Raw genomic sequence first — 21,060 nt, forward strand, 5'->3', positions numbered from 1 at the left:
TGGAGTTCGAGGGGGGCGTGGCGCAGGGGGCGGGGAAAGGACCGGAGGGGCGGGGCGCTGCTTGGAGAGCGGTGGCGAAGGTGCAGGGGTTGGGGCGCCGGGAGTGGCGCGGCGTGGGCAAGGCACACAGGCCTGGCGCTGGATTTGGGGGCGCTGGGAGTGCAGGCGGAGCGGGCCGTGGCGTCAGGACGGAGGCCATGGCAGGGTGTCGGTGCTGGGTGCGCCGGGTGGGCTTGCGAAGGGGGGCCGTGTGGGTCGGTGCTTAGCGCGCGGTAGGAGCGGTCGTCCTGGTGAGATCCAGCTAACGGAGAGCCCCGTGCGCCCCCATATCCTCCCTCGAGCCTCTCTTCCCCCTCCCCGACCTCACCTCATCGTAGAGGTCCACTACAGAGCTACGGCAGCGTGCTTGGCCAGCGTCTGGCTTGAATGCCTCCCCTCACGGGGCTCTCACTCCACACAGCTCTGGCCTCGAGCGTCCCACGGAACTCTCTGTCCTTCCGTTTCCTTGAGTGAACACAGGGGACACGGCAGCTGCTTTTGTGGGAGGACTACTCTAAGACACAGCGTGGGTCGGACCTGGCACATGGCACAGCGAGGCGTCCTCCCGCCCCCAGGAGCCCCGGCGCTCAGAAAGAATCCTGTCCGGTGACGGATCTTCCCCTCCCTCGCGTTCCTGCGTTGCCCCCAACGCGGGCTCTGAGAATCTGAAAGGAAAAGGTGGACTGAGGGAAGAGCGCCCTCTCTGGGAGATCTAGAACCGGAGGGCCCAGAGGCTGAGTGGGGAGAGGGAGGGGGTGGGATCTGGAAGAGCTCAGGAACAAGCCCTGGGGCTGGGATGGGGAGAGGTGATGCTGTCAGTGTCCAGGCAAGTCCCAGGACGCCGGCCCCCAGCAGCCCGTGAGACAGCCATCTCTCTTCCCAGCTACCCGTTCTCCTTTGCCTGTTCTCTCACCAGTAGCAAGACTGGCCCTGAGGCTGAGTCCTGCTGGACAGCTATTTCCTTCTTGAGGAATTAGGGGCTGTGCTGAGTCCATTCACCAGCCTCCTCCAAGAGAATGCAGGAGTTTGGAGACAGCCGTCCTTCTCATGGAGGTCTGCCCCCACCCCACTTTCTCTACTAAGACTGGAACCCAGGTCTCACTGCTACAGCACCTGCTCCTGTGGGTGGGCAGTCGGGAAGAGGGGGGCAACATTAGCAGAAATGACCGGGGCTGCAGACTGCTGGCACATCAGCCCCCCAAGCTTCCACACTGTCCGTCTCCCCCTGCTGCTTCTGCATCTCATTTCAGGCCAGTCAGACGATGCAAAGCTAACACTGGCCTCCGCAGGGGACGTGTGGAACCAGGATCAGCCTGGGCCCTTGGTCCTGAGCCCGCCTGGCCACTCTTCCCCTTCAGACAGCTCCACAGTGCCAAGAGGGGTGAGGGGTTTTGCCCTGAGGGAGCTTGCCAGGCACCTACCCCTGCTGTCCTCGGCCCTACCCCACAGCCCTGCAGGATATCTGGGCCCTCAGGCAGCCACAGTTATTTCCTCAGGAAGTCCATGTGGGCAGTTAACACCCTCTGCACCCCGAGCAAGCCTTCCCCTCTGCTTCTCTAGATGTTATGGCCCAGAGGAGTTGGCTAGGCCGATATGCAGCACCACTGCACCTTTCTGTACATGCTCACTCACAAATTTCACAAGCATCCCTAAGAACCTTGAAAAAGTAGATGCTTCCCCGGGATGAAGGAGCACCCTCTGCCAGTAGCCTCTGCAACGGGAATGTCCTCACAGACACAGGTGGTGCTCTCTCGCCTTTGCTCACAGGTGTGACCTCAGCATTCATGTGTGTACATGGACTACATCCGCATCCCAAGGCAGCAGGGAGATGGGCGTGCCAGGGCTGTCCCCTGCCAGGGTGCTACCCTGCTTGAACCTGTGGGTGGGGCTGGGCGTAGAGAGCAAGGTGCTGCAGGGAGGACTTGTGGGGACTGGCACAGGAACACAATGACCTTGCCAGAGCTGGCTTTAGAAAGTGGAGAAGGAACCAGCTGTGGTGCGGCCAGCAGACATGTGCTGGGGGCTTCTGGAAAGATGAGGCACCCCAGATGATGTGGGCTGGCCAGGAGGCCAGGAACAGTGCATCCATCCCGTGACCATGAGAGGATGCTCTGAGCAAAGAGCAAGGAAGGCTGGTTCCAGAATGACAGTGACCCTGGACATCCTCACAAGTACGGACACCTGGGACAGACGGGAAACTGGGACAGGAGGCTGGACTCACTGCTACAAGCTCCTAATCAGTGTCCTTGCTTCCACCTGTCCTGCCTCAACACAGCAGCTGGATTGGCCCTGTTAAAACCTGAGTCAGGTCCTGCCCCTCCTCTGCCCAGACCCTCAGTGAAATGAAAGCCAGTGTCCTAGTGGCCCTGCAGGCCCCATTGGCCTGCCCCCATGTGAAACCTCCCACCTTCCATTCACCTCTGCCCCCGCCGGTCCTGCGTGTCTGCGTGGCTCTCCCACTTGGGTCTTTACTGACGTGTCACCTTCTCGGTGACATATTTACAGTGTTAACCTCCACTCCCACACTTCCTCTCCCACTGAACTTTCCTTCTCATGGCTACTTCAGTTGACATATTCTTTCTACTTCCTTATTTGTTAGTCTCCTCTAGGGAGAATTCGAGCTCCATGAGTGCAGGGCCCTTGTCTGTTTTGTTCACTGCTGTGCCCCAGTGACTGTGACATGTTTGCATATGGCGGCACTTGACACCTATCTGTTGAATGAATATGTGTGTATGTATGTCTGTGTATAACTGTGCAGATATAGATATAGGTGTATGTATCTAGTATAGGCCTCATATCCAGAATATATAAAGAACTCATAAAAATCAAAAAAGTCAGAAGACCCAACTTTTTAAAAATAGGCAAAAGACTTGAAGAGGTACTTTACCAAAAAGGATATCCCAAAGGGTGATACACATAAGAAAAAGCATTCATTAGTCATCAACGGAAGGAAAATTAACACCACAGTGTGATACTGCTGTACACCCACCAGGATGGCTAAAATGAAAAGGCAGAAATATCCAAGTGCTGGCAAGGATGTGGCACAACAGAAACTCCCAGCCGCTGGTGGTGGGAGCTGAACTGGTAAAGCCACATGAGAAGATGAACCCATAGTGCCTGCAAAACTCGAGCATATACAGGGCCAGAAACTCCTCCCTGGGTGTAGACCCACCAGAAATGCTTACATACTCACACCCAAAGACCCATCCATGAGTGTTTATAGCAGCACTCTTCACAATGGTTCTAAACTGGGAACCACCCAGCCGCCCTCCACAGCCAGGAGGTGTAGTCACTCAGGGAGCACCCCACAGCAATGAGAATGAACGAAGACAGACACACACAAGGAGCAGTCTCAACCACCATCACGTGGAGCAAAAGAGATCAGGCGCGAAAGAACATCTAATCAGCATCTTACGGGGCTGCTGGGGCTGCGGCTGGAAGCTGGTCACCCACGTGCTCACCCCGTGAAAAGTCACTGAGCTGCAACATTTATGACTCATGCACTTGGCTGTATGTACATTACACTTCAAAACAGTTTATGTTTTAAAAAAAGAAATAACTTCCCAAGCAGAGCAGGCAAAGCTGTCTGAGCCCCAAGGCCCTCCCAAGTCTGCTGTGAGCCACAACTCAGAGAAGCCGAACTGGGGAAAGGAGCATTTTAAGGACACTGGTGGCCTCTGCCTCCCTCTCCTCATTCCCCTCAAGACCAAAGGCACCTCTGGTAAAAAAAAAAAAAACCACAAACAAACAAAAAAAACCCTGCTCCTTCCTTTAAAAAGGTACAGCCTGCAAGGTTTTAGTTTTGGAAGATGGAAGGTGGCCTGATGTGGGGTGACCAACTTTGAAGAACAGAGGAAGCAGGAACCCAAGTGCCCACACAGGTGGTGCCCACACCAGCATCACGACAAAGCCCCTGCAGAGGCTAAAACCTCAGAAGCTAGGGTTCCAGGGCAGGGGGGTGGGGGGCAGCCTGCCAGAAGACGCAGGTGAAAGTCTGATGGTATCTGCGGGACCACGCAGGGGTGAGCACCAAGGGCGAGGGAGCAGGTTACGTGCAGCCTCTCCTTCCTGCACGGACTCCCCTCCCCACGCTGCCCAGCTGGGGCCACCCTCCTCCATCCCCACCAGCCACTTATCACCCAGGGCAGCCGTGCAGGCAGAGCTTCGGCTCCAACTCTGAGTGCGATGGATGAGGTGGGCGCCTCTCTGAGTTATCATTTCCTGATTATAAAGCAGGGTTCATGACACCCAACTCACAGGATGGCTGGTAAAACATGAAGCCAAATGAATCAATCACTTGGTGAGCCCTAGAGACGTCTCAGTTTCTAGTTCCGAGGGCTTGAGCTGTCCAGAGGCTCTACGCCTGCCCTGGGAAACAGCCTGGGCCGCCTGCACTCAGCAACTGTCCACTGAGAGGCCTTCTCCTGTTGCCTCCACGCCCCCGAAGAGGGCTCAACAGGACCCGGCTGGGACATGGCGTGGCCTGAGGGCCAGTCAGCACTCTGGGTGGTCAGGGTCGCCCTGCGGCAATCACACCCATGCAAACCCGTGAGCTTCAGGGCACACGCATGGCTGACACCCTGGGGAAGGGCGAAGTGCCAATTCTACTCAGCTGCTGACCCTGTCCCCGGGCGACCTGGAGCAGTTGGGCACAACGATGTCCACTGAGGAACACACACAGGTCTCTGCATTTCCCTAACCCTGTCTGATTAATACTCCCCTTTGGAGAATAATGTTGGAAGCAAACAAATCATTACGGTTTTAGGTGCCACTGAAGCACAAGGTATGGAGGAGGGCAAATGGGGGGACAGCTGACCGTTCTGATGCCCCCCTCATATCACAGAGGTTACTGCTCTGCCTTAAGAAACAGCCCCCAGCAGGGCAGGGTCCTCCACGAGCCTCACCCCATAGCCTCTGCTTGTCCCCCACTGTAGGTAGAACTGCCCGCTCACCCCGGGTTTGTCACTTGCTGCATGCGTGTAACTGGGCGTGTAACTAACCGTGACTAACAGCACGGACTGCTTGGGACAGTGGCTACTTGCTGCACCCGGGCCCTGTCATCACTCTCCCGTCAACAAGCTGGGAAAGGAGCAGGTGGAGATGGGACTTCAGCTGGCCACGGGGCTGTGTGGTCCCTGCAGCACGGCCCTCTCCACTGTCCCAGCTCTCACGCCTCCCCCACCAGGCGCAGGGACCAGTGGGTGTGCTAGGGGTACCGCAGAGCCAGGTGGGCTGTGTGGGGACGGTCCCCCAGGGGCCTGGCCAGACCCAGAGGGTCCTGGGGGCTAGGGAAGGACCTGGGTGGCCCTGGCGAACAGGGCTGGGAGGATGCAGAGATTTGGTGCGCGGGGCAGGGGAGGGCCGTGCTCCCACAGAGGGCGCCAGGAGGTGCCGGACGTTAGAGAAGCAGCCCTTTGGAAGGGGGATTGGGCGCATCAGGAGAGTAATCCCTCCCTGCTAGGTGCCACCTCCGCTTCCAGAGAAGGAGGAAACACAGGTGGGAGGAGGGTCTTCCCTCATGCAGGTGAGGTCCCTCGGTGGAGGGAGGGAGGGAAGTGGGGAGCCTGGGCACGAGCACATCTAGGTCCTGTCCGCCCAGTTAAGGGGGCAGTTCCTAGCAACGCCCCTCCCTGACCACCCACCTGAGTCCTGCCGCCCCTTCACACTGAGTGCCCACCGATCCCGGCTGGCAGTGGTGGGCAGAGCACGGACCTGAGCCCACTGCACGAAGATCACCAGGTAGAGGTGGAGCGACCTGCCCAGGGCGGCCTGCAGGAGCCCCTGGGATGGTGCCCTGGTGCCTATATGGGGAGTGGGCCAGGATGGGGGGTGGGGACGCGCCAGCACCAGGAGGGCTGCCCAAGGCCACACTCCAGCCCTTTCCACAGCCCACCCCGAGGCCTCAGAGAGGCCACACTCAGGTTCCTGTTCTCAAAGAAATAAATTAATTTCTCCTAAGCAATGTTTCCTTTCAGGCAACACTCCCTAGCCAGTCCAGCTTCCGGAGTGAGGCTGTTTTCTAGTCTGTGTGTGGGACCAGCCACCAGCATTTATCTTCTGAGAGCAGAGGAGGGGAGAGAATGCTCTCCCGGGGAAAGGTGGGAAGAGGATCCACTCCTTCCCCCAAGGAAGCCCAGACCTGCCTCCCTGGCCGGTGCCAGAGGTGGGAGCTGCAGAGGAAGCTGCCTGCTCACCTGGGCAGATTCCCCCTGGACTGGAGTGGCAAGGCCCTGCCTGCCACTGCACCCCAAAAGTTTCCATTCCTCTGACTCCGTTTGGCCGATAGACAACCCTGACATTGAAGGGCCTGGTCCTTTCCAGTGCTGGTCATCGTCAGAGAACATTCCTCTTGCCAAGAGAACATGACCTCCCCATTTGGAGGCCCTGCCGCAGGGAAGCTGACCCTGGAGGGGTCACATGGAGGTCAGGGCCGAGGTGAGACTTCTGGGTCTTGCAGGGTCCCAAAGCTGGGAGGACGAAGATCCTGAGGCTGGGTCCTTCGGAAGGCCCGTGACCTCAGGCTGGGCAGCCCTGTGGCCTTGGAGCCCCGCAGGCCACTCTGTCCAGGACAGTGGTTGGTCTCTGGGTGGCGGTGAACCAGGAAGCACACGGGACTCTCAGCGAGCTGCCCCCTGAACTGTGATGTCATTAGCAGACAGTCCTGGACCAGGTCACAGCCTCTGTGAGCCTCAGTCCCCCACCCAAAACCAGGACTCACTACCTGAGATGAAGCAGGTCACGATGTAAGCCAGGCGCCCATAAAGAGCCTGATGAGAGTATCTGCAGGGACAGCGGAGGCAGGGGGTGTAAAGGGGAAGACGGAGGGAGACCCTTCCCCACACAAAGCTCCCACCCGAGCGGAGGACTGCCTGGGGAACACGGACAAGGCGTGAATGTCCTTGTGGAACCCTGCAGAGCCTCAACCTCAGAGCCAGACAGCATGCAAATGAAGAAGCAGGAAAGGCCCGTCCACAAGGAGCAAACTGCTTCATGGCAACCAAAAGCCCAAGTCATCAATTTTCACCTGTGCAATCTGCAAAACTAACTTTAAACGTAACACAGGGTGTTTGTGCAAGTGTCAGGGTCGCTGGTGGGAAAAAGGGGAGAAACGGGTGGCAGAGATGGGTTCCCTCAAGGCACCTCACGGGAGAACAGCCCCTCCTTGGCAGCAGGCCTGGCTGAAAGCATAACTGGTCCATGCACACACACGTGACCTTGTGCATGTGCACGTATATGTGTGTGTGCATGTGTTTGCACGTGTGTGCTTCGTGTGTGAATGTGCATGTGTATGGTGTGGGCACATGTGTGCATGCACGTGCCTGTGCTCTCCATGTGCACATGTGTGTATGTGCCTATAACACAGACTGGCGTACACCCTCTGGAAGGTTAATCGGGGTGCCTGCCCGCCATTGGCCATCTCTCCAATGGCCTCTTTTGCTCCCTTCTCTCCATTTGTCCTCGTTGAATGCTTTCCAGGTTTTCTCCAATGAACGTGAAGGGCTCTGTCACTGGCATAACGCAGTGCATGTTCTTTCGCTAAAACCAGGACGTGAGGCTACAGTACTCCTCTGGAGGATGCCTGGCGGGAGGCCACGGGGGGGGCCTGCCCTTGAGCACCCTCACCGGCTCCTAGAGAAGGGAGACCCGTTCCCGCCAGCCGGGGTATAACCAAGGGAGGAAGGGTGCCCAGGGCAGACAGGTGGCATGGAGAGTCAGCGGAGCCTGAGGACCCCGCTGGTTGGGTGTCAGGAAAGGCTGCATCAGGCAGCACGGCTGCATGGGAGCAGCACCCTCCAGACAAGGCACAGGGCCCCGTTCCGTCTCACCCACCAAGAGCGTGATCTGCTGCGTGCGCTCAGCAGCGCTCATCGCTTCTCTCCTTACGTCCCACTAGCTTCTCCCTCCAGCTGGCAGGCCAGAAGGCTCTGCTTGGTACTGGGCAGGGCAAGCTGTGGGAGTCAGCCTGACAGGTGCCCTCCTCTCCACATGGGCTGGTTTTCACCGTCTCGGGGATGTGTCCACTTGATTCTTACCTCCAAGACTTACGTTATCACCCACACTCCACACTGTCCTTCTCCTTCCCCCTCTGTCCCAATACCTTTCAGGCCCACCCTGTCCCCTCCTCCAGGAAGCCTTCCTGACTCTTAGAACATGCTTGAGGGCCTTGCCCTTGGACTACCAGCCCATTCACGAGGTGCACCTTATACCCTAGTCTTCTTCCCACCACCTCTTAAGGAGAGCTAGTGGCTCCCTAGAGGCCTCCCCGAGGATCGGAGCTCCTGTCTGGGCTCCATAAATCCAATGTGCTGTGTTGTATTAGTGATGTCTGCCTCAGGTGAGGCTGTGGAGGAATAGGGTACCAGGGCCCTGGATCTGCATCCCTCCTCCAGCTCCTCATTGGTGGGCTCCTCAACCACTGGGTGGCATTTTGCATTCCTAACTAGACTATTCACTTATTCGTTTTTTAAAAGTTAATTGAACACTTACTACATGCTAAGTTCTCAGAGACACAGTCCCTGCTCTCAGGGTTTACTCTCAGGGCTGTGGGAGGGGAGAATGGTAAACACAATACAGCTGGTGATGAGAAGGGCGATAGCACAGAGTCTGTGGGTCAGAGGGCGCCTCCCTGGGGAGGTGAGCCTGGAGCGGAGGCTGGGCTGCTGGGTGGGAGTGTCCTGGTAAAGGTACCAGGAAAGGTGTGCCAGGCAGAGGGCACAGCGAGTGCAAAGGCGCCCAAGAATGGAAGGAGCTTGGTGCATTCAAGGCACAGAAAGACCAATGTGGGGACCTGTAGTGAGAGACACCTGGACACTATGGCTGTCCTGGGAATTCTCCAGAAGCTCAACTGAGTGGCCAAGTTGGGAGAGGGCAGGGAGGAAGGGAGATCCAAGCTACCTGGGAGGCTTTCCCCAACAGAAGGTGTGAAACAGAAGGTGCAGGGTTTGACACCCCTCTCGAGACCCTGAGCAGTCCCAGTGCAGCTGGGCGCCAGATTTAAGCCCTTGGGGGCTGACCTAGCAGCGAGCTCCTAGGGATGCTCAGGGAAGGCGTGGTGGGGCTGGGTCAGTGACCACCACCCACAGGGTCATCTGGCTTCAGTTCTCAGGGGAGACTCTGCCAGAGGACTCACACCTGAGGTCCCCTGTCGAGCGTGTGTGTGTTGGGAGGTGGGGCTGGATGCTTTGGGCCTGCTGCTGTGGGTAGGGAATGGGGGCAGAGAGTCAGTACCAGCCTGGTTTGGTGGGGCAAGGGGGCTGGAATTTGGAGCTGCCAGAAGGTGAGGCGAGGGACTTCTTCTGTCTCACTGGGTTCCCCTTATCTGTGCCCAGCTCCCAAACTCCCTCCCAACCCCCCTCATGCTTCTGGAGCTTCTTCTGCCCCTCCGCCTGCCCTGTCCCTGGGGGCTCCCTGTCTGCTCTCCCACTTCATCCTCCCCTTGGGATGGAGCCCCAGCCAGCAGGTGGGCCAGTCCTTGGAGCCCCCCGGGGGCCTCTCCTCCCTCCCACCCCCTTCTCCCCTTCAGCCTCTCTCTCTGCCTCCCCTTCATCTCAGCTCTGCACTTCTCCAGACCCACAAACACAGTCTCCCTGACCTCCCACCCCTTTTAGCTGCCTTCCAATTTCTTCTTTCATCCACATTTCTAGAAAAAGCAGACGGCATCTGCCACTTTTATTTCTCCTGGTTCCACGCACACTCCCCAGCCCAGGCCCCCTCACCTTCCTCGGCCTCTGGAACAGTCTTCCCGCCTCTTCCCTCCCTGTGGCTGCCTGACCAATCCTGGGGCACCTGGCTGACCCAGGCCCTGGATTTCAACAAGACATAACTGCTCACAGCCGAGCCTCAGCCTGGTGCCAAGCCCAGGCGCCCGATGCCAGGGAGGTCCACAGGGGCTCCATGCAGGATTCTGGGCTGGCCTGGGCTTCCCTCCTCCTGAGCTGCTCCTCCGCGGGGCCCAGCCCCACCGGCCGGCAGGAGTCCCCAGGGACCCGCTCACACACACAGCCAGGCCCACAGCCACCAAGACACATGTCCTGGGACCACCACAAGCCTCCCTCTTCATGGTCGAGAGCAGAAGCTTGTCCTGCGATCTCTCGGGCACAGGCAGCAGGGGACCCACCCCTTGCACACCTTGGACAGCGACCTAGGCCCCGTGAGGCCCTGGCCCCGGCGGGGGAGCGGCGGCCGGCTGTGCAGGTGGAGATATGCCAGGCCTGACACAGGTATGTTTGAATCCCACCTTCAGGAAAAGGTTTTAACCGGAGCAGAACACATGGTCTCCTACGCTCGAGCTTCTCTATTTTCTTGGCTGGCTTCAATATTTTCGAGAGTCACATTATACTTTTTGACAGTCTACTTATATTTTGAAGGAGAGTTTGGGTTCCTCCTCCGATTTCCTTGATCACTGTCCCATTCTCATACCCACATATAGTCCTGCTGAGATCCTGCAACCCGGACAAGGCACCAGGGCCATTGCGAGGGCCCCTGGGCTCTCCCCCCGCCCTCTCTCCTGTGGCAGGAAGAGGCCGTCTGTGGTGGACAGAGAGGCATCTGAGCAGGGGAGGGGCACTGGGGGACCGTGACGAGCATCCAGAGGGGAGGCTGGTGGGGCTGACTGGCGAGCGAGCAGGTGGTGGCCCCCTGGGTGTTCTGCCCTCCTTCTTGGGGATGGACTGCAGCTGCCTGCCCATGAGAATCCGCTCAGCCCCAGCCTGTCTTGAGCCAAAGAGAACGATGCTCCAGGCTGGCAGGAAGGGACCTGATGCCAAACGGACACGAGGTGACCTGTGTGTGCTTCTGTGCACATGCCTGTCCCTAGAGCAGACACAAATGTTCCCAGGAGGGGTCTTTCACAGTCAGTCCCAGAATCACGGGCTCTTGAGGGATGCCACCACCGTACCCTCTCCTCTCACCCCGGAGAGCTGCGGCTGTCCTGAGGACACCCAGTAAAGGCACAGAGCTAAGAGCAGAGCATGTGCCCTTCCCCTTCAGGGTCCCAGCCCTGTCCTGGACCCTGTAGGAGGGAGAGTTGTAGGCACAGCCTGCAGAGAAGTGTTCTCCATTCTCCCAGCCTCCCAGCCAGAACCAGGGCCCCAGGGGAGGGGAGGAGACCAGAGTCCACAAAGACACCCACAATTAATTAATCTTGTGTGCAACCACCCAGAACTTTCTGTGTTCATGAGATGATTTCCATGTGCAGGCGGGGTTCTTTTTCTGAACTAAAGGGCTCACACTTCACACATTATTTTCAACTTGCTCTTTCCTCTGGGCAACTCCTCATGTTCTGTACCAGCTGCAGGGCATTCTGCTGGGTAGCTGGGCTGTCCCCTAGCACAAGGCACTCAGGTGTGGCATGATGTGGTGACCACAAACATACCTCAATGACCATCTTGACCAAGTGTCTTTACTCAAATGTGTGACCATATATGAAGAATAAACTTCTTAAATTAGATGTGTTAGATCAAAGATCATATGCATTATAAGTTTAAAGAGACATCACAGACCCGCTCTCAAAAGAGGATGGACAGATGTCAGCAAAATGGTATAGTAAGGACCTCTGAAAAGACTTTCCTCATAAAAGCAACAAGAAAACTGGCAAAAATGATTAGAATCAACTTTTTTAGAACTTCGAAAATTAATCAGAGATGTGGAGCAAAGCAGGGAGCATTTATTCACAAAAAGCAGCTGAGCACCACTGAGAACTGTAAGCTTTGTGGTGTGCTAACTTGCCTCAGTCTCCCCAGTGCCTTGAAAAACAAGACCCTTGCCATGGAAACCAGTAGCCTGGGAGCCACTGGGCGGAAGCCGAACAGGGCTGAAACTCTTTCAAGGCCTCATTTCCAGAAAATTTTCATTGTTCAGTCTGTCTGGTGGCTTCCCGGAAGACTCATTTGCAAGGATGTCTCTCTGACTCACAGCTCACCCTGTACAAAAAGCCTATTCCTGAGGGTTGATTGTCAGAGATAATTACAGGCATTTAACTTCACAGCTGCCTGAGGCAGTGGATAACATTTGGAGCAAACATCTGACGAACCAAAAAGCTTAAAAGACGAAGCTCAGCAATGAGATGTCCATAGGGGCTTTTAAAAGTTGCAGTGTATTCCTGGGAATCTAGAAGGCCACATGCATGCCCAGGCATGTGCACATGTTTAGGTAAGCCTTGGGAAGGCCCTCAGCTCTCACTCTGGCTGACTTTGAAGCTCTGTGCAAACAGGAAGTGAAGGCTAAGGCAGAGTTGTTAACTGCCTGGCTGAGAGTTGAAGATGCGCCCCAACATGCACACAGAGCCCCTGGGCCGAGACTGGGAGACTGGTTCCAGGCATTTAAGGAAACCTCTGTCCAATCATTAAATGGCAACTAAGATAACCAAACAGAAAGTACAGTGGCCATACACAACAAAAGAATAGACTTTGCAGAATTAATTCAGAAAAGTCACTAAACAAACAAATCAGTGACTTCAACAAACAGAAACAGCAACAAACCCTGAAGAGGAGTGAGCATCTGACTTCCAGAGCTGTCACATGAAATTATTTAAAATGTCCAGTTTTCAACAAAAAAATTACAAGACATGCAGGGGAAAAAAAGATATGTTCCACAAGCAAAAAAGCAATCACCAGCTGTCCCTGAGGAAGTCCAGACATTTGACTTTGTTTTAAACAAACATTTTAAATCAGTTATTTTAAATATATTAAAAGAAAATAAGTAAGGTAACTTACAGGTTGGGTGAAAATATGTGCAAAGCACACATCTGATAAGGGGTTAATATCCAAAATATATAAGGAACTCACACAACTCTAGAGCAAAAATAAAACCCCAAACAATCCAATTTTTTAATGAGCAAAGGACCTGAATAGACATTTTTCCAAAGAAGATATTCAAATGGCCAACAGGTATATGAAAACTAACTCAACATCACTAATCATCAGGGAAATGCAAATCAAATCCACAATGAGACATTACCTCACACCTGTTCTAACTGCTGTCATCAAAAAGACAACAGATAACAAACACTGGCAAGGATGTGGAGAAAAGGTGGGAATGTAAACTGGTGCAGCCACTGTGGAAAACAGTATGGAGGCTCCTCAAGAAATTAAAAATAGAACTACTGTATAATCCAGCAATCCCAGTTCTGGATACGTATTCCAAAAAAATACAAAATCACTATCCCAAAGAGATATCTGCACTCCCATGTTCACTGCAGCATTATTTACAATAGCCAAGACATGGAAACAACTTAAATATCCATCATTGGATGAATGAATGCAGACAATGTCTCACACACACACACACACACACACACACACACAAATAGAATACTATTCAGCCATGAAGAAGGAGGAAATCCTACCACTTGTGACAACATGGATGGATCCTGAGGGTGTTATGCTAAGTGAAATAAGTCAGGCAAAGAAAGACAAATACTATATGATCTCACTTATATGTGGAATCTCAAAAAACCAAACTCATAGAAACAGATAAGATGTGGGGTTGCCAGAGGTAGAAGGTGGACGTGAGGGAATAAGGTGAAAGTGGTCAAAAGGTAAAAACTCACAGAAAGATAAATAAGTTCTGAGAATGTAATGTACATCATGATAACTATAGTTAACAATACATACAGTATGTTTAAGAGTGGCTAAGAGAGTAAATCTTCAGTTATCATCATAAAGAAACTAAATTTGTAACTATGTGGGTTGATGGATGTTAACTAAACTTATTGTGCTAATCATTTTGCAAAATATACATATATCAAATCATTATGTTTTATACCTTAAACTTACACAATGTTATATGTGAATTATATATCAATAAAACTGGAAAAAAGGAATTAAAGAAAAAGAAATTAAGAAAACTACATCAGAACAATTAAAGCATGAAAACAATGTTTCACCAAATAAAGAGTATCAATAAAGGAGTATAAATTATTTGAAAAAATAGAAATTCCAGTGTTGAAAACTACAATAACTGCAATGAAAATTTAACTGGAGGGACTCAACAGCAGATTTGTACAGGCAGAAAAGAGAATCAGTAAACTTGAAGAGAGGTCAATAACTGTCATCCAGTCTGAGGAATAGAAACTAAAAAGAAAAGGAAAATAAACAGAGCCTCAGGTACTCCCATGCATACCAACATATATATAACGGAAGTCCCAGAAAGAAAAGAGAGAAAGGAGCAACAAGAATATTGGAAGCAGTAATGGCTGAAATGTCCCAAATCTGATGAAAAACATTAATCTACACACCCAAAAAGATCAACAAACTCCAAGTAGATTCCCTATCAGAAACCAGAGAAGGGCAGGGCAGAAAGCAGTGGGATAACATATACAAAGTACTGAAAGAAAAAAGATGTCAACAAACAATTCTTTATGCAACAAAACTGTCCCTCAAAAATGAAGGAGAAATTTCCCAGCAAATAAAAACAGAACTCATCATTAGGAGATTTACCCTACAATAACTACTAAATAGAGTCCTTCAGGCTGAAATTAAAGGACATTAGCCAGGGAGTTCCCTGGTGGTCTAGTGGTATGGATTCCGGGCTTTCACTGCTGTGGCCCAGGTTCAATCTCTGCTCAGGGAACTGAAATCCCGTAAGCTGCATGGCAAGGCCAAGCAAACAAACAAATAAATAAATAAAAAGGACATAAGCCAGGACCTCAGATCCAGATGAAAAAATAAAAATTTTCAGTAAAAGTAACTATATAGGTAACTACAAGAGACAGTACAAATGTATTTTATGCTTGTAACTCTTTTTTCTCCTATCTGAATTAAAAGACAACTGCATAAAGCAATAATTATAAGTGTGTGTTGATGAGTACGCAATGTATAAAAATGAATATTTTATGACAATAAAAGCACAAAGGAGAGGGGAGGTAACAGAACGACAAAGGAGCAAAGTTTTTGTACACTACTGAAATTAAGTTGGTATTAATCTGAACTATATTTTTATAAGTTAAGACATTAACATTAATCTGACAAGCAAAAACTAAGGAAATAACTTAAAAATATATAGTAAAAGAAATTACAAGGAAATTAAAATGGTACTACCAAATATCTATTCAACACAAAAGAAGGCAATAATGGAGGAATAGAAGAACAAAAATGACATAACAATTGAAAAACAAATAGCAAACCCTATCTTACCAGTAATTGCATTAAATGTAAATAAATTAAACACTCCAATTAAAAGTCAGAGATTGGCAAAATGAATTTAAAAACATGATCCAGGGTTTCCCTGGTGGCACAGTGGTTAAGAATCCACCTGCCAATGCAGGGGATACGGGTTCAAGCCCTGGTCCGGCCCACATGCCATGGAGCAACTAAGCCTGTGCGCCACAACTACTGAGCCTGCGAGCCACAACTACTGAGTCCGCATGCCACAACTACTGAAGCTTGCACGCCTAGAGCCTGTGCTCCACAACAAGAGAAGCCACTGCAATGAGAAGCCTGTGCACCGCGATGAAGAGTAGCCCCCACTCGCCGCAACTAGAGAAAGCCCGCACGCAGCAACAACACAGCCAAAAATAAATAAAATAAATTTTAAGAAAAGAAAAAACATGATCCAACTATATGCTTTCTACAAGAGACACACTTTAGATTCAAAGACAAATAGGTTGACAGTGAAAGGATGGAAAATATATCGCACGTAAACAGTAACCTAAAAAGAGCTAGAATGGCTAGATCAGTCAAAACAGACTTTAATATCAGACGACATAGACTTTATCAGACAAAAAGGACTCTAAGAAAAAAACATTACTAGAGACAAAGAAGGTCATTTTACAATGATAAAAGAGTCAATCCACCAAGAGGATATAACAATTATAAACATAGGCACCTAACAACAGAGGCCCCAAGTTTAAGAGCAAGAACTGTTGGAACTGAGGGGTGAAATAGACAATTCAACAGAAATAGTTTGAGACTTCAATACCCTACTCTCAATAATGGATAAAACAACTAGAGAGTAGATCAGTAAGGAAACAGAAGACTTGAACAATACAATAAACCAACTAGACCTAACAGACATGTATAGAACACTTAACAATAACAGAATAAATATTCTCCTCTAGTGCACATGTAACATTCTCCAAGATACATGAGTTAGACCATAAAACACATTTTAATAAATTTAAAAGAACTAACATCATACAAAGTGTGTTCTGTGGCCACAAGGAATAGCAGAAATCAACAACAGAAAGAAATCTGGGAAATTCACAAATATGTGGAAATTACACAACCCACGCCTAAATAACCAGGGGAAAAGAAGAAATTACAAGGGAAATTTTTAAATGACTTCAGATAAATGGAAATAAGAACACAACATACCAAAACTTATGGAATGCAGCTAAAACAGTGCTTAGAATGAAATTTATAGATGTAAACACATGTATTTAAAAAGAACAAAGATCTCAACTTCTATTCAATATTGTACTAGAGGTCCTAACCAGGGCAATTAGGAAAGATATAAGCCATAAAAGACATCCATACTGGAAAGAAGAAGTAAAACAATCTAGGGCAAGTTACATGATCTTGTATATGGAAAATCCTAAAAAATACACATACACACACACACACACACACACACACACACAAGCACACACAATTAGAACTAATAAATAAATATACAAAGAGCTCATGCAGCTCAATAACAAAAAGACAAACAACCCAATCAAAAAATGGGCAGAAGATCTAAAGAGATATTTCACCAAAGAAGACATACAGATGGCCAAAAAGCACATGAAAAGATGCTCAGCATCACTAATTATTAGAGAAATGCAAATCAAAACTACAATGAGGTATCACCTCACACCAGTTAGAATGGCCACCATCAAAAAAATCTATGAACTACTGCAGAGCAGAATAAAGAAAAAAGATTGAAAAGAATTGAGGACAGTGTCAGAGACCTCTGGGACAACATTAAACGCACCAACATTCGAATTATAGGGGTCCCAGAAGAAGAAGAGAAAAAGAAAGGGACTGAGAAAATATTTGAAGAGATTATAGTTGAAAACTTCACTAATACGGGAAAGGAAATAGTTAATCAACTCCAGGAAGCACAGAGAGTCCCATACAGGATAAATGCAAGGAGAAACACGCCAAGATACATACTAATCAAACTATCAAAAATTAAATACAAAGAACAAATATTAAAAGCAGCAAGGCAAAAAAACAACAAATAACACATACAGGAATCCCCATAAGGTTAACAGCTGATCTTTCAGCAGAAACTCTGCAAGCCAGAAGGGAGTGGCAGGACATATTTAAAGTGATGAAGGAGAAAAACCTACAACCAAGATTACTCTACCCAGCAAGGATCTCATTCAGATTTGATGGAGAAATTAAAACCTTTACAGACAAGCAAAAGCTAAGAGAATTCAGCACCACCAATCCAGCTTTAAAACAAATGCTAAAGGAACTTCTCTAGGCAGGAAACACAAGAGAAGGAAAAGACCTACAATAATAAACCCAGAACAATTAAGAAAATGGTAATAGGAACATACATATCGATAATTACCTTAAATGTAAATGGATTAAATGCTCCAACCAAAAGACATAGACTGGCTGAATGGATACAAAAACAAGACCCGTATATATGCTGTCTACAAGAGACCCACTTCAGACCTAGGGACACATACAGACTGAAAGTGAGGGGATGGATAAAGATATTCCATGCAAATGGAAATCAAAAGAAAGCTGGAGTAGCAATTCTCATATCAGACAAAATAGACTTTAAAACAAAGACTATTACAAGAGACAAAGAAGGACACTACACAATGATCAAGGGATCAATCCAAGAAGAAGATATAACAATTGTAAACATTTATGCACCCAACATAGCAGCACCTCAATACATAAGGCAAATACTAACAGCCATAAAAGGGGAAATCGACAGTAACACAATCATAGTAGGGGACTTTAACACCCCACTTTCACCAATGGACAGATCATCCAAAATGAAAATAAATAAGGAAACACAAGCTTTAAATGATACATTAAACAAGATGGACTTAATTGATATTTATAGGACATCCCATCCAAAAACAACAGAATACACATTCTTCTCAAGTGCTCATGGCACATTCTCCAGGATAGATCATACCTTGGGTCACAAATCAAGCCTTGGTAAATTTAAGAAAATTGAAATCATATCAAGTTTCTTTTCCGACCACAACACGATGAGGCTAGATATCAATTACAGGAAAAAATCTGTAAGAAATACAAACACATGGAGGCTAAACAACACACTACTTAATAACCAAGAGATCACTGAAGAAATCAAAGAGGAAATCAAAAAATACCTAGAAACAAATGACAATGAAAACACAATGACCCAAAACCTACGGGATGCAGCAAAAGGAGTTCTAAGAGGGAAGTTTATAGCAATACAATCCTACCTTAAGAAACAGGAAACATCTCGAATAAACAACCTAACCTTGCACCTAAAGCAATTAGAGAAAGAAGAACAAAAAAAACCCAAAGTTAGCAGAAGGAAAGAAATCATAAAGATCAGATCAGAAATAAATGAAAAAGAAATGAAGCAAACGATAGCAAAGATCAATAAAACTAAAAGCTGCTTCTTTGAGAAGATAAGAAAAATTGATAAACCATTAACCAGACTTATCAAGAAAAAAAGGGAGAAGAATCAAATCAATAGAATTAGAAACGAAAAAGCAGAAGTAGCAACTGACACTGCAGAAATACAAAGGATCATGAGAGATTACTACAAGCAACTCTATGCCAATAAAATGGACAACCTGGAAGAAATGGACAAATTTTAAGAAATGCACAATCTTCCAAGACTGAACCAGGAAGAAATAGAAAATATGAACAGACCAATCACAAGCACTGAAATTGAAACTGTGATTAAAAGTCTTCCAACAAACAAAAGCCCAGGACCAGATGGCTTCACAGGCGAATTCTATCAAACATTTAGAGAAGAGCTAATGCCTATCCTTCTCAAACTCTTCCAAAATATAGCAGAGGGAGGAACACTCCCAAATTCATTCTACGAGGCCACCATCACTCTGATACCAAAACCGACAAAGATGTCACAAAGAAAGAAAACTACAGGCCAATATCACTGATGAACATAGATGCAGAAATCCTCAACAAAATACTAGCAAACAGAATCCAACAACACATTAAAAGGATCATACACTATGATCAAGTGGGGTTTATCCCAGGAATGCAAGGATTCTTCAGTATAGGCAAATCAATCATCGTGATACACCATATTAACAAACTGAAGGATAAAAACCATATGATCATCTCAATAGATGCAGAGAAAGCTTTCAACAAAATTCAACACCCATTTATGATGAAAACCCTCCAGAAAGTAGGCATAGAGGGAACTAGACCATATACGACAAAACCACTGCCAACATCGTCCTCAATGGTGAAGAACTGAAACCATTTCCACTAAGATCAGGAAAAAGATAAGGTTGCCCACTCTCACCACTATTATTCAACATAGTTTTGGAAGTTTTAGCCACAGCAAGCAGAGAAGAAAAAGAAATAAAAAGCATCCAAATCGGAAAAGAAGTAAAGCTGTCACTGTTTGTAGATGACATGATACTATACATAGAGAATCCTAAAGATGCTACCAGAAAACTACTAGAGCTAATCAATGAATCTGGTAAAGTAGCAGGACACAAAATGAATGCACAGAAATCTCTTGCATTCCTATACACTAATGATGAAAAATCTGAAAGTGAAATTAAGAAAACACTCCCATTTACCATTGCAACAAAAAGAATAAAATATCTAGGAATAAACCTACCTAAGGAGACAAAAGACCTGTATGCAGACAATTATAAGACACTGATGAAAGAAATTAAAGATGATACAAATAGATGGAGAGGTATACCACGTTCTTGGATTGGAACAATCAACATTGTGAAAATGACTCCACTACCCAAAGCAATCTACAGATTCGATGCAATCCCTATCAAACTACCACTGGCATTTTTTACAGAACTAGAACAAAAAATTTCACAATTTGTATGGAAACACAAAAGACCCCGAATAGGCAAAGCAATCTTGAGAAAGAAAAACGGAGCTGGAGGAATCAGGCTCCCTGACTTCAGACTATACTACAAAGCTACAGTAATCAAGACAGTATGGTACTGGCACAAAAACAGAAATATAGATGAATGGAAGAGCTCTGTGCTTTGTGACCACGTAGAGCAGTGGGATAGGGAGGGTGGGAGGGAGGGAGGGAGATGCAAGAGGGACGGGATATGGGGACATATGTATAACTGATTCACTTTGTTATAAAGCAGAAACTAACACACCATTGTAAAGCTCCAATAAAGCTTGTAAATACTTGTAAATAAAAGCTTGTAAATACACACCATTGTAAATACTCCAATAAAGATGTTAAAAATAAAATAAAATAAGGACAGAAAGCACAGGTAGGTGTGAGTACCCATGCCTCAGTACATTAGGTGAGACTGGGATGGGAAGCCAGGCAGACCCTAAAATTTGAGGAAATAGTATGACTTTTCTATAAATGTCACACCTTGGATGACTCCGGCTCTAGACATAATAGGTCATTTGGTCACTGACAATGGAATTGGATCCTGGAAAATGCAGCTTAAGAGAAAAATGAAAGCTCAGTCCTTATTCCTGAAGTAAGGTTCCCTTTCACGAATAGTCAGTCAGGCAGCTGAAAAACAAAAACAAAAAATCTACGAACAATAAATGCTGGAAAGGGTGTGGAGAAAAGGGAACCCTCCTACACTATTGGTGGGACTGTAAATTGATACAGCCACTATGGAGAACAGTATGGCGGTTCCTTAAAAAGCTAAAAATAGAACTACCATATGATCCAGCAATCCCACTCCTGGGCATATACCCAGAAAAAAACATAACTCGAAAAGATACATGCACTGCAATGTTCACTGCAGCACTATTTACAATAGCCAGGAAATAAGTGAAATAAGTCAGAAAGACAAATACCACATGATATCACTTATATGTGGAATCTAAAATATTACACAAATGAACTTATTTACAAAACAGAAACAGACTC

General features: G+C 48.2%; 1 protein-coding gene across 1 annotated transcript in view; it reads right to left on the reverse strand.

Annotated features, from left to right (window-relative positions):
• Positions 1–21,060, reverse strand: part of RASGEF1A (RasGEF domain family member 1A) — a 118,232-nt gene that overhangs the window by 38,148 nt on the left and 59,024 nt on the right. The gene's annotated exons all lie outside the window — the stretch shown is intronic.

Source organism: Monodon monoceros, unplaced genomic scaffold (assembly GCF_005190385.1).
Source record: "Monodon monoceros isolate NGI ecotype Baffin Bay Population unplaced genomic scaffold, NGI_Narwhal_1 Super_Scaffold_4, whole genome shotgun sequence".
In the NCBI taxonomy this organism is placed as follows: Eukaryota; Metazoa; Chordata; class Mammalia; order Artiodactyla; family Monodontidae; genus Monodon; species Monodon monoceros.